At 40.8% G+C, this 9,941-nt stretch overlaps 1 long non-coding RNA gene across 1 annotated transcript; it reads right to left on the bottom strand.

The window, feature by feature from the left end:
* Nucleotides 1–4,646: 4,646 nt before the first annotated feature.
* LOC125944480 (uncharacterized) lies at nt 4,647–8,040 on the bottom strand. Its single transcript, XR_007466229.1, has 3 exons — nt 7,878–8,040; nt 5,575–5,616; nt 4,647–4,754 (listed from the first exon to the last, which is right to left on the bottom strand). It is a non-coding gene; the product is annotated as an uncharacterized LOC125944480 (long non-coding RNA).
* Nucleotides 8,041–9,941: the final 1,901 nt, after the last annotated feature.

Genomic DNA, 9,941 nt, shown 5'->3' with positions numbered 1-9,941 from the left:
TTGAAAAGTCATTGGTCAATGTCAACAAATAGCATTGAAAGCACATTGAGGCTTTGTTGAAACATTATTGAGGAAATTGTTGACTGGTGTTGAAAATTGGCCCGCGACATTTTGTTGAAACATCATTGGGTCGTTTCAATTTGAGAGGTCATTGATGGATTGTTGAAACCATGTTGAATTCCAATATTGAAAGCCCATTGAAGAACTGTTGAAGATGTGTTGAATGTCAATATTGAAAACCTGTTGAGACATTGTTGAAATATGTTGAATGCCAATATTGAAACCCCATTGACATAATGTTGGAACTGTGTTGAATGTCAATATTGAAACCCCATTGAAATATTATTGGAGCAGTATTGAATATCAATATTGAAACCCCATTGAGATATTATTGAAGCATTGTTGAACATCAATATTGAAACCCCATTGAAGTATTATTGGATGAGCGTTAAACGTCAATATTGCTTGATGGAGGCAAAAGGTGCTACATATCAGAAACAGGACACAAGAGGAAGAACACAGACAACACACACGTTAAGCACTCCAGTGGGCTCCATGTGTTCCAGTGTGTATTGTCTGTGTTCTTCTTCTTGTGTCTTGTTTCTGATGCACTACGCCTTTTGCCTCCATTATACCAACAAGCCCAACATGCAATGTTAGTCAATAGTGCAACACCATTTAAATATTATTGGAGCAGTGTTGAACGTCACTATTGAAATCACTTGAGAGCGCACTGAAATATGCTGTTTGGTGAATAGTGTTGAAAACTGCACTAGACTTTTCTTTAAATACTGCTGAGCTACGTTGAGTCTCATAGCATTACCAGTGATGCCATCCATATTGATGTGGTCCTTGCATACTAGAGGACAGGGGCAAACTTAAATGCAGGCACTTCTGTATTGCAGACCTGGGTCACCCAGGGATCAAAACCACTTTTAAATATAGCCTGTAATAAAACGTATTTTAGAGCTGCTAGCAGAACCATTAGGCCAGTTTTTGAGTTGGCTTAACACACAAAATCAATACTCCTTCACGAAATCAACAGCTCAAAATTGATGTGGACAAAAAGCATTTTTTTCTAGATGAATTGTTTATTGAAGCCAAACATTTGTTAACTGTACAGCCATGTGTGCCTTGAGATCAAAAAATTCCTAACACAATCTACAAACTGCCAGCAGCTTGATACAATAACGAAATTGAATACTGAGAGATGTAAAGTTTGCGTGGCCCTAAAGTAAAACATTTCTCAAAATTGAAATAAATAGAAAATAAATATTATACAAGCATTACAGTAAATACCATTTAAAATGTACTTGATTTCTCTATTGGGTAGCCAGTAACTTAATCATGGCACAATTTGCATGAGCCCACTGAGACTCTTATTTATTGGTTAAATGGTGTGCCCATTTTACTAAACGTTATCTACCTCTGAAACGACATGGTAATTACAATGTGTGCCATGACAGCAGTTTATTGTGCTGCATTGCTTGTTGCACGATCCAGTTGCGTTTTCTGCCATGATTACTAGGTTCCTGGGCAGGTCATTACATACCAAGCAATTTATTCACTTTGACTACTTAAGATTTTTATCTGATACACAGTGGCCATTAGTTACCTGCTGGAAGACTTAAATGGAACTGGCATGAGGAAATTGTTTTTTAATTTTTGAGTGCCGCAAAACAAGTTAGAGTGAAAGAATTTGCAAGAAATCAGGTTCATGCATACATGAAAGAAAGCACATCGCTGCCTTGCCCGAGAACTGTTGTTGCACTCTGAATTTAAGCAAACTTTTACCACTTACTTCTTACTATTTTGAAATGGCAAAATAAACCATTACTGCAAACAAATGTTAATATGTAGTTTTTCTTAAACAGAACCACTCTGACAATAGCACAGATTCCACTTTACGGTGTACGTATGAAACCTAATTTTCTGTAAAATTTCTCACTGGGCCTACTTTTACTTTATCAAACTTGAAATGGTGTGCCGTCATGGAACAGTCTTGGCATGAAATGACCCGAGATACCTATGAAATAAAATAGTCAAGAAACACTATCTTTTGTAGAAATATATTAAAGATTTACGTAAAAATGTACTAAAATACAAAGCGCAACACTTGTGCAATTAATTATTAATCACAACACAGTACTTGTGTCTGAACCATCCAACCTGGGCTTTTCAGGTGACTAGAAACATCATAGTAAAAAAAAAGTTTTGATGGCTGCAAGTGCACAACACTTGAACTGTCCACAGACTTGAGCTCTTCTGGACACTTCAGGTCCCTTGCGAGAAGTGAGGCCAGAGTGTTCTTAATGTAGGCCATGTTTCGCCCAGGAAACTTGTGACAGGTAAAGCCTGTAAAAAAAAGGAAAAACCGCATGACGTTAAAGATCAATGTTCCACATGCAAAAGTGCGACATACAGTACGCCCTGTTATAATGAAACTGTTTCATTTGTTTTGTTTATTCCAAGTTTTCACGAGTTCAATTCTAGAGAATGACCAGCTTTCAAAGTGGGGTGGCACCGGAGGACTCCACTTAGTACAATATGCAGAAGGCAAACAGGAAAAGCCCACTGTGGCAGAATAACTTCATAAATATCCTTGGTGTGAAAATGTGAACGTTGCTTGTTAGGAACAAAATGGCAGAAAAAAGACTTCATACTGTTGGTGAAAAAACTTAAAGAAAGACTACTGGCAACTAAAATTAGTTCTCTCAACAATAATAATCAAAATGTGCAGCACTTTATTGCACTTTTCCTTGCAGGAGTTGCTCCAAATACGGTTATGCGGCCAGAATTTAGTATGGTATATCTGAATTTGTTTTACGAGATCATATGCTACTGGAGTGCACTTCTCGCATCGTGATGACCATTATTATGCCTTTCTTCTGAAAACAAAATACTGCTTATAACGAGGATTTACTGCAGTTGCACGCCGTCCTGGTTACACTAAGACAAATAAATGCGAAGAAGAAATACAAACAAATGCTCAGTCTTACAAGAGAAATATGAAAGTGGACTGGCTCTGCTAATCCTTTGAGAGTCACTGCCATGCATGTAGAGTGGTGGAAACAAATCGTGTGGTCACGACCATAAATATGAGGTGGCGAAAGAACATATAAATAAGCATACCTTTTAAGAATGAAGTGTCCCCAAGCATCACATTACAGATTCTGTAACCTTCTGCGACTTCTACAAAAATCCTGATTGTGCTGCTGCCCCTTGGCTTCTTCCAAAACTGATCTTTCTCTTTATTCTATGGTGCCCATCACTGCAGTAGTTTGGGAGTATTCACCTAGTTTAATGTTTTGTGAGTGTCGTTACATTTAAAAAATGTGATTATGCTAGTTTGCCCTGCATGCTACAATAAACATGGTGTAAAACAGCGGACACTAAGAAACCTTTGTCACTTTGTGACCTAAAAAATTATTTACCCACTTTTTTTTCTCGAAAGGTCACTCTGAGGAACAATCCAGAATAAAAATATAACGCGTAAATTAGGGGACGTTTGCCAGAAAATATGTGATCCTCAAAGGGTTAAACAGAACACCTACAAAGCTCATTCAATCTTTGATAAATCTAAACCCATAGTACTTGAGCACTGGTATATAATAACGCTGAAAACAGGCAAGGGCGTCCTTGAAGTAAGAAAGCAGGAGACATTTCCAACAATTTCAGAGTGGGAGCTGTGGACATGCTTCATGTTCTGTAAGAAGCTTTCATAGTAGCTGCCAAGGGCCTATTGAGTACTGATCATTTTATGGGAACGTGAGGAAAAGTCAAATAAATACCTCTGTTTTTTCCACATCCTAGAATACAATGTGATAAATTGGATCTTAATTGGTTGAGTGCCTAGAATGAATGAACATTGCTAAACATAGCAATGTTGACAACGAAGTTCGCAACTGTTCCTATTGTTGCTTTGATCGAAACAACCAAACAATTATGCCCCGTAACTTAAGCTCCCTCTGCTTAAAGGCTACTGTCTGCCACCACATGGACCTCCTTCAAGACAGGAGCAACTTTAATTCAATGTGGTCTGTTGAAATAGGTGAAACCACTATGTTTTGCGTTACAGAATCTGGAGGGCCATTTTGATTGCTGAAATTTGGTGGAAGTGCTGTCCCTCGAGTTGAGCAGTAACTGCACTTGAGCATAGCTTCTCCACAATTCCTATATTATAACAACACTTTCAGGCTATTTAAGCACACCCGCTATAGCATCAGATTGGTAGCAAGCTTCACAGATTAGTACTACAGATTGGTAGTTGCTTCATTGCAACTGTTGCAATGACAGTTAAGTAGTGCAACTAATGCGCAAATACACCTTTTGTTGGAGCCACCAATCACTACTGGCAGTTAAGGCTGCTTTTAAAATTTAGCACTTTAGTATGGAGGCGTTAGAGACTTGAGATCAAATGAACATTCATTCCAAATAGTAGGCTATTGTAGCACGTAGTTGCAGACACAGGCGACTTGAAAGTCATTTGTTGTGCTAAGAGCAAGCTGGTAATTCCAAGTACAAAATGTGAATGCAAAAATGCAATGGGAAAAAGGATGTACGGTACTTGCCTATAACAGCATTGACCCTGATAAGGCCAAGAGCCTCTTTTTGCCTATTGGTGGTGATGTTTCCGAAAAGTGAATGGCCCATGAGGTTCTCTGTGAACACATGGTGAATCAAGGCCCTTGCAAACTTGCCTGGTCCACCATGGCAAGCTGTGCCAGGATCATCTGAATGAGCACTTCTCCAACCTATGTGAAACGGCACGTTTAGGTAAATATTAGTGAGGTAGTTTAAGCATTTTAAGCACATTTACAGAACAGCCACACTCGGCATAAATCACAGAAATACTGCCTGCTCCAGACCTAAAATGTCAACTAATGTCACTAATAAAAACAACTAAAATTAATGTCATAGCTTATGCTGTTAGGATGCCATGTGCTTCAGAAAAACAAGGATTCACCCAGTACAAAATAAAATAGTAAGTAAACCAAAGCATTGAAAACTTTAATGCAAGTAGCATTTTTAGGATACTTCACATTCTTTCGGGTGTCGGTCTTTAACTATTTTCCAGCCAATTTGTGTCACTTGGTGGTCAATGGCCTAATGGGTAGGGCTGCTATGTAGACGGGAAGTGGGTTAATAACCATCTGATGGACCTGCTTGGATTTCTGGGTATGTGACTCAGAGTATGTGCCACTCTTCAATGAACCTCTTTCACGCCATCGTGGGCAACTGCTGCTTGTGTTGGCAAGCAGCAGTAGCAGCTCAAACAGGAAGATAACTGTCGACGTTAATGCGATTACCACTACACATCAGATTCACTTGCTGTGTCCCAGACCTACTCAGCTGAATGTGTACATAAGACACAAAGACAGGGTGTGCCAACTGCCCACCTCATCAAATAAGTGAATCAACTCGCAAATCAAAGGCTATGCAAATCGCAAAGGAGACACTTAATGCTACCATTTTTACTAAATCTTAAGGAGAATACCTCCCTGCAATACAGTCTCCTGGCAACAGTGCATTTGATCATGGTGACGCTAGACGATGAATGGCCAAAGAATTCACCTTTCGCATTCCGGCTGTGGCGTCTCCAGGCTCATTTTGATTCTGAAAACAGATGTCAGTATTAAAATGTGACGCCACGATAACTCAAAAGCAACAATCAAAACATCTACATGGACGATTAGGCCGACATAAATGGATGGATATAAATGACTGATTGAAAACATTAAAGCATGGCTGCTCTTGCCACTGGCAGTGTGAGGTGGGCAAATAATTTATTTTAACACGAAAGTGTTTTATGCCGGGGTCCACCAAGACTTCACTGACGTATTTCCGTCACGGAAATACGTCATAGAACATAATACAAAGAAAGAAACCAGAAGAAAAAGTTCCACAAACATGCAAAATTTGGAAATCGAACCCACGACCTCTCGGTCCGCGACGATAGATCGCCGAGCGTTTAACCCATTGCGCCACAAACGCATTTGCAGAGAGCTACACAGACGCGCCTTATATATCTAACACTCCTCCGTGTACCCGCGCTCTTGCTCGGGGCGTACGACGCGCTGTACGCGCTGATTTGACTCGGTGACGATTCAGTTACGTGCTTTGTCTTGCGCGTTGTATTAGTGTGTCAGTTACGTGCTTCGTCTTTCGCGTTGTGCTAGCGTGTGCAGCGTAGTGCAGCTTCCATATGCACGACGGTTGGTCATGGTCATCGACGTTGGTAGTCGTGATGGAGGAGACGTGCCACCAGGCGTCAGCGTGGGTGCATCAACGCCTAAGGGCGCTTTAGCCACAAAACACCAATAGACATTATATATCAATGTGCAATAAACATTACACTACTTCTGTGAAGACACGTTTCACTTTCGTGTTCTATACGATTCCTATATAAGAGGGATCAACCACATTTTTAATTTCTCTCCTAAATTTAAAATTATTTTTGCTCATCTACTGCATGAACTGTTGCGGCCACATCTTAAAGGTAGCTCGTTCATATAAAACCTGTGTTGCATTTTTTAACTCCCCATCTAACTGCTGCTACTGCAGTTTGCTTACTCTCAAAGTATTCCACAGAACTGCTCCACCAACAAACCATTGTTCCAAGCTTATGGCAAAGCGTCATTTAGATCACAAGGATACGCTCCCCTTTAACTCTCTCTCCTCTCTAGTGTGTGAATTCAAAGCAAAAATAACTTATTGACATAGCTGTCTGCTTCTATCTCATAAAAAGCCTTGCTAATTTTTGACATTTGTCGATAACGCTTACATGCCACTGGGAGCACAGTGGGACGACACGGCAAATATGCCCAAGCATCTCGTTCCTTTACTGATTTTCGAACTCGGTTAAATCAATCAGTTACTGAAGGGCCAAAGGCTGAAACTTCACACGATGACATTATTTTGAATGTTTCATCCCACTAAAGCAGAACATAGAATCCCACAGAATCTGCCTTTTCCGTGAATATTGAGCGCCTACGCGAAGGCGTTAGCGCGAAGTACTCGATGGCGTCGAAGGGAGATAATGGTTAAAAAAAAAAAGTTCACCGCGCGCGTACCGGCGGAAAAGAAACCACACATAACATGATGATTTCACAGCATTCACTGGCATCAGCCCTTTTTTATCTCACCTATCACATAGAATCACATATACGCCATTGCAATTCTTTATTATTATCGCGCCACAGCACGTGTCTACCGCACGGCGTCTCAGCGGACTCTGGGCACTCGATCCTGAAGCGAACAGCGTAGCAGAATACATTAGAACGGCAAACGCCCTGCGCATATTTTCGCCGATCCTGACACGCCATGTAGTAGATGCACGTCAATGGACGGCGTTGCGCGAACGAAATATACTTGATCACAGCACAGTTCGGATTATTTCACGTCGCATTGTTTCCACGAAAAGGGCAAAGCACGAGCGCTCATTAATAAGGCTAATTTCAATCGGTGCTGGAACACCGTACCAAACATCGTGGCGCGCACAACATGCCCTGTTTTAGCTGGCTCCACTTAGCTGCTCACCAAAACGGCAGAGCATGAGCGCTCATTAATAAGGCTAATTTCAATCAGTGCTGGAACACCGTACCAAAAAATCGTGGAGCGCACAACATGCCCCGTTTTAGCTGGCTCCACATAGCTGCTTTACGTCGCCGCAAGCGCGCTGTGAAGTTAAATCAGGACAAAACTTCATGCTCAATATCACAAATCTAGTGCTGCACAACCAATTCTCGCAACGGAAAGATAGTACTCGTAATGAAAACGAGCACAGAGGCGCGTGGAAGACACGCACGGGCTCTGTACGCACTTTTGCTAATGGCGTCGCAATGAACGAGCAAGTGGAATTCGAAACACTCACTCACCTTCGATGTGGCTGAGTCGGAGGCGATCATGGTGATCTTCGAGGCAACGTGTAGCCCATAAAGACCGAGCAATAAGTTGTAATATACCAAAGATGTCACAGCGAGGCAAAGGGCACAGAAAACGCAGCAAACTCATCACGCAACCCGCACACATACGCCGCACGCACAAAGTTCCGGAATGCGCCCAAGAGTCAACAGCGCAAGCGCGCATTCACACAAAAACGCGCATACAAATTAATCCACGCTTTCATAGATATGAATTGCCATATTTATTAACAAATCTTGTAATATAATGGTATTTCTTAACAATTTCTGTGGTTTGCAAGAGTGTGAAAGTTTTCTGCTTAGCTTCCTTGAGGAACTATTTTCTTTATCGCGGTAACGCAGTGCGCCGGCCGGTCACGTACGGAGCGCGCGGGAAATAGTGCAAAATTCAAACGTCGCAAATGTCGCGCCCTGTGTGCGCGCACAGCTTTAATCGTTTGTATTAAAAAGAAATATTTATTTTAATACGTGAAGCAACCAGCGCGAGATGAACTACGGACCAGTAACGTACACAATTGTCGCTGTTCGTGCTTGTTAGTTTGACATCATGACGAACGGTAGACAGCATGCCGTCCCATTGATTAAACATTTGTACCTGTGCTTCTGCGCTACGATTTGCCACCGGCAAAGTATAACAGCGTAGATTGTGCGTGGTGGCCAAGCAGTTTCCCAGCACACTGGCCAGCACCCGTCTCTACGTGTTACAGAATAGACCTAGGCTTTCATGTAAAATATGGACACCACGTCGCAGAGATCACCCAAACTTGTTTCATTCTATTGTGCGCTAAGGGCTAACAACTAAACGAAACGCACTCTTTAAAAAACATATTAATTTATTATGCTTACATACTAGTTTTCCCACCATCTTGCCCATATTTAACATGGATGCAATGCCGTTTTCTGACACAGACAGGGCACTGGCCACTTACAATAGAAGCCGATGGAAATCCAGGAGGTGCCCAATCATCGGTCATTGGTCACTGCTTGTTGGGACCTTTGTCTTGTGCTCCAATTTTGTGTATATATATGCATACAGGGTGGTCATTTTTAAGTCTTACAGAATTTTTAGAAATCGCCTGTGGCAGGTAGCATAATTATTATCATTGAGCTGGGTTAATCGATGAGGCGGACATTAGTAGCCGAGCAATCGAAACATAGATTCAACTAATTAACAAGAAATCACTAATTAGCTTCTTATTTTATTACTTTACGGCACATATTGCGATTTACGAATTTGAGCCGGTGAGCTTGTCAGGCGTATCCACTTGGAATGAATTTCCAGAATGACACCAGTTTGGAAATATGCGCCATCAAATTCGCCGTAAAAATGCACTGTTGTTACACTTGTTACCAAAATGCTGTTTATACATTGAAGCACAACGTAACTAAACGCCCATGTATTTCGTCCCACACTTTGGGCAATAATATATCGAAACTGGTGTTATCCTGGAAATTCATTTTAGGTGGATGCGTCTTGCAAACTCACCGGCTACAATTCATATATTGCAATATGTGTCGTAAAATAATTAACTAAGAAGTTCATTTGTCAATTTTTGTTAATTATTAGAATATTAGTTTCAATTTCTTGTGTTACTAATGTCCGTTTCTTCGAATAACCAAGCTAAGCGATAAGAATTATGCTACCTGCTACAAGCAATTTTTAAAAATTTTCGTAAAGCCTATAATTTTGAACACCCAGTATATACAGGGTGTCCCAACTTTCTTGCACCGACACTTAAATATATGCAAATGCCACGTAGCTGCACAGAACCAAGGTAATGTTGTTTGCCGTCGCTTACAAATACTCAATTTTTTGCATTAGATAAATAATAAGATAATCATTGCAATTAATAATTATTAATCAATATTAATAAATAATTAGCTTCTCAGATATTTAGATGAAAAGTGTCAATCAGAAAATTATAGAGCAACAGGAAAAACTCCCGATACAGCTTTCTGTTGCCCAATACGTGGTACATAAAAGTGTTTTTCCGAGCGTGAAAGAAGCCCGCGGATACA

This window comes from Dermacentor silvarum, chromosome 3 (assembly GCF_013339745.2).
Source record: "Dermacentor silvarum isolate Dsil-2018 chromosome 3, BIME_Dsil_1.4, whole genome shotgun sequence".
In the NCBI taxonomy this organism is placed as follows: domain Eukaryota; kingdom Metazoa; phylum Arthropoda; class Arachnida; order Ixodida; family Ixodidae; genus Dermacentor; species Dermacentor silvarum.
The sequence above is the reverse complement of the archived record's forward strand: the minus strand, read 5'-3'. Positions and strand labels throughout refer to the sequence as shown.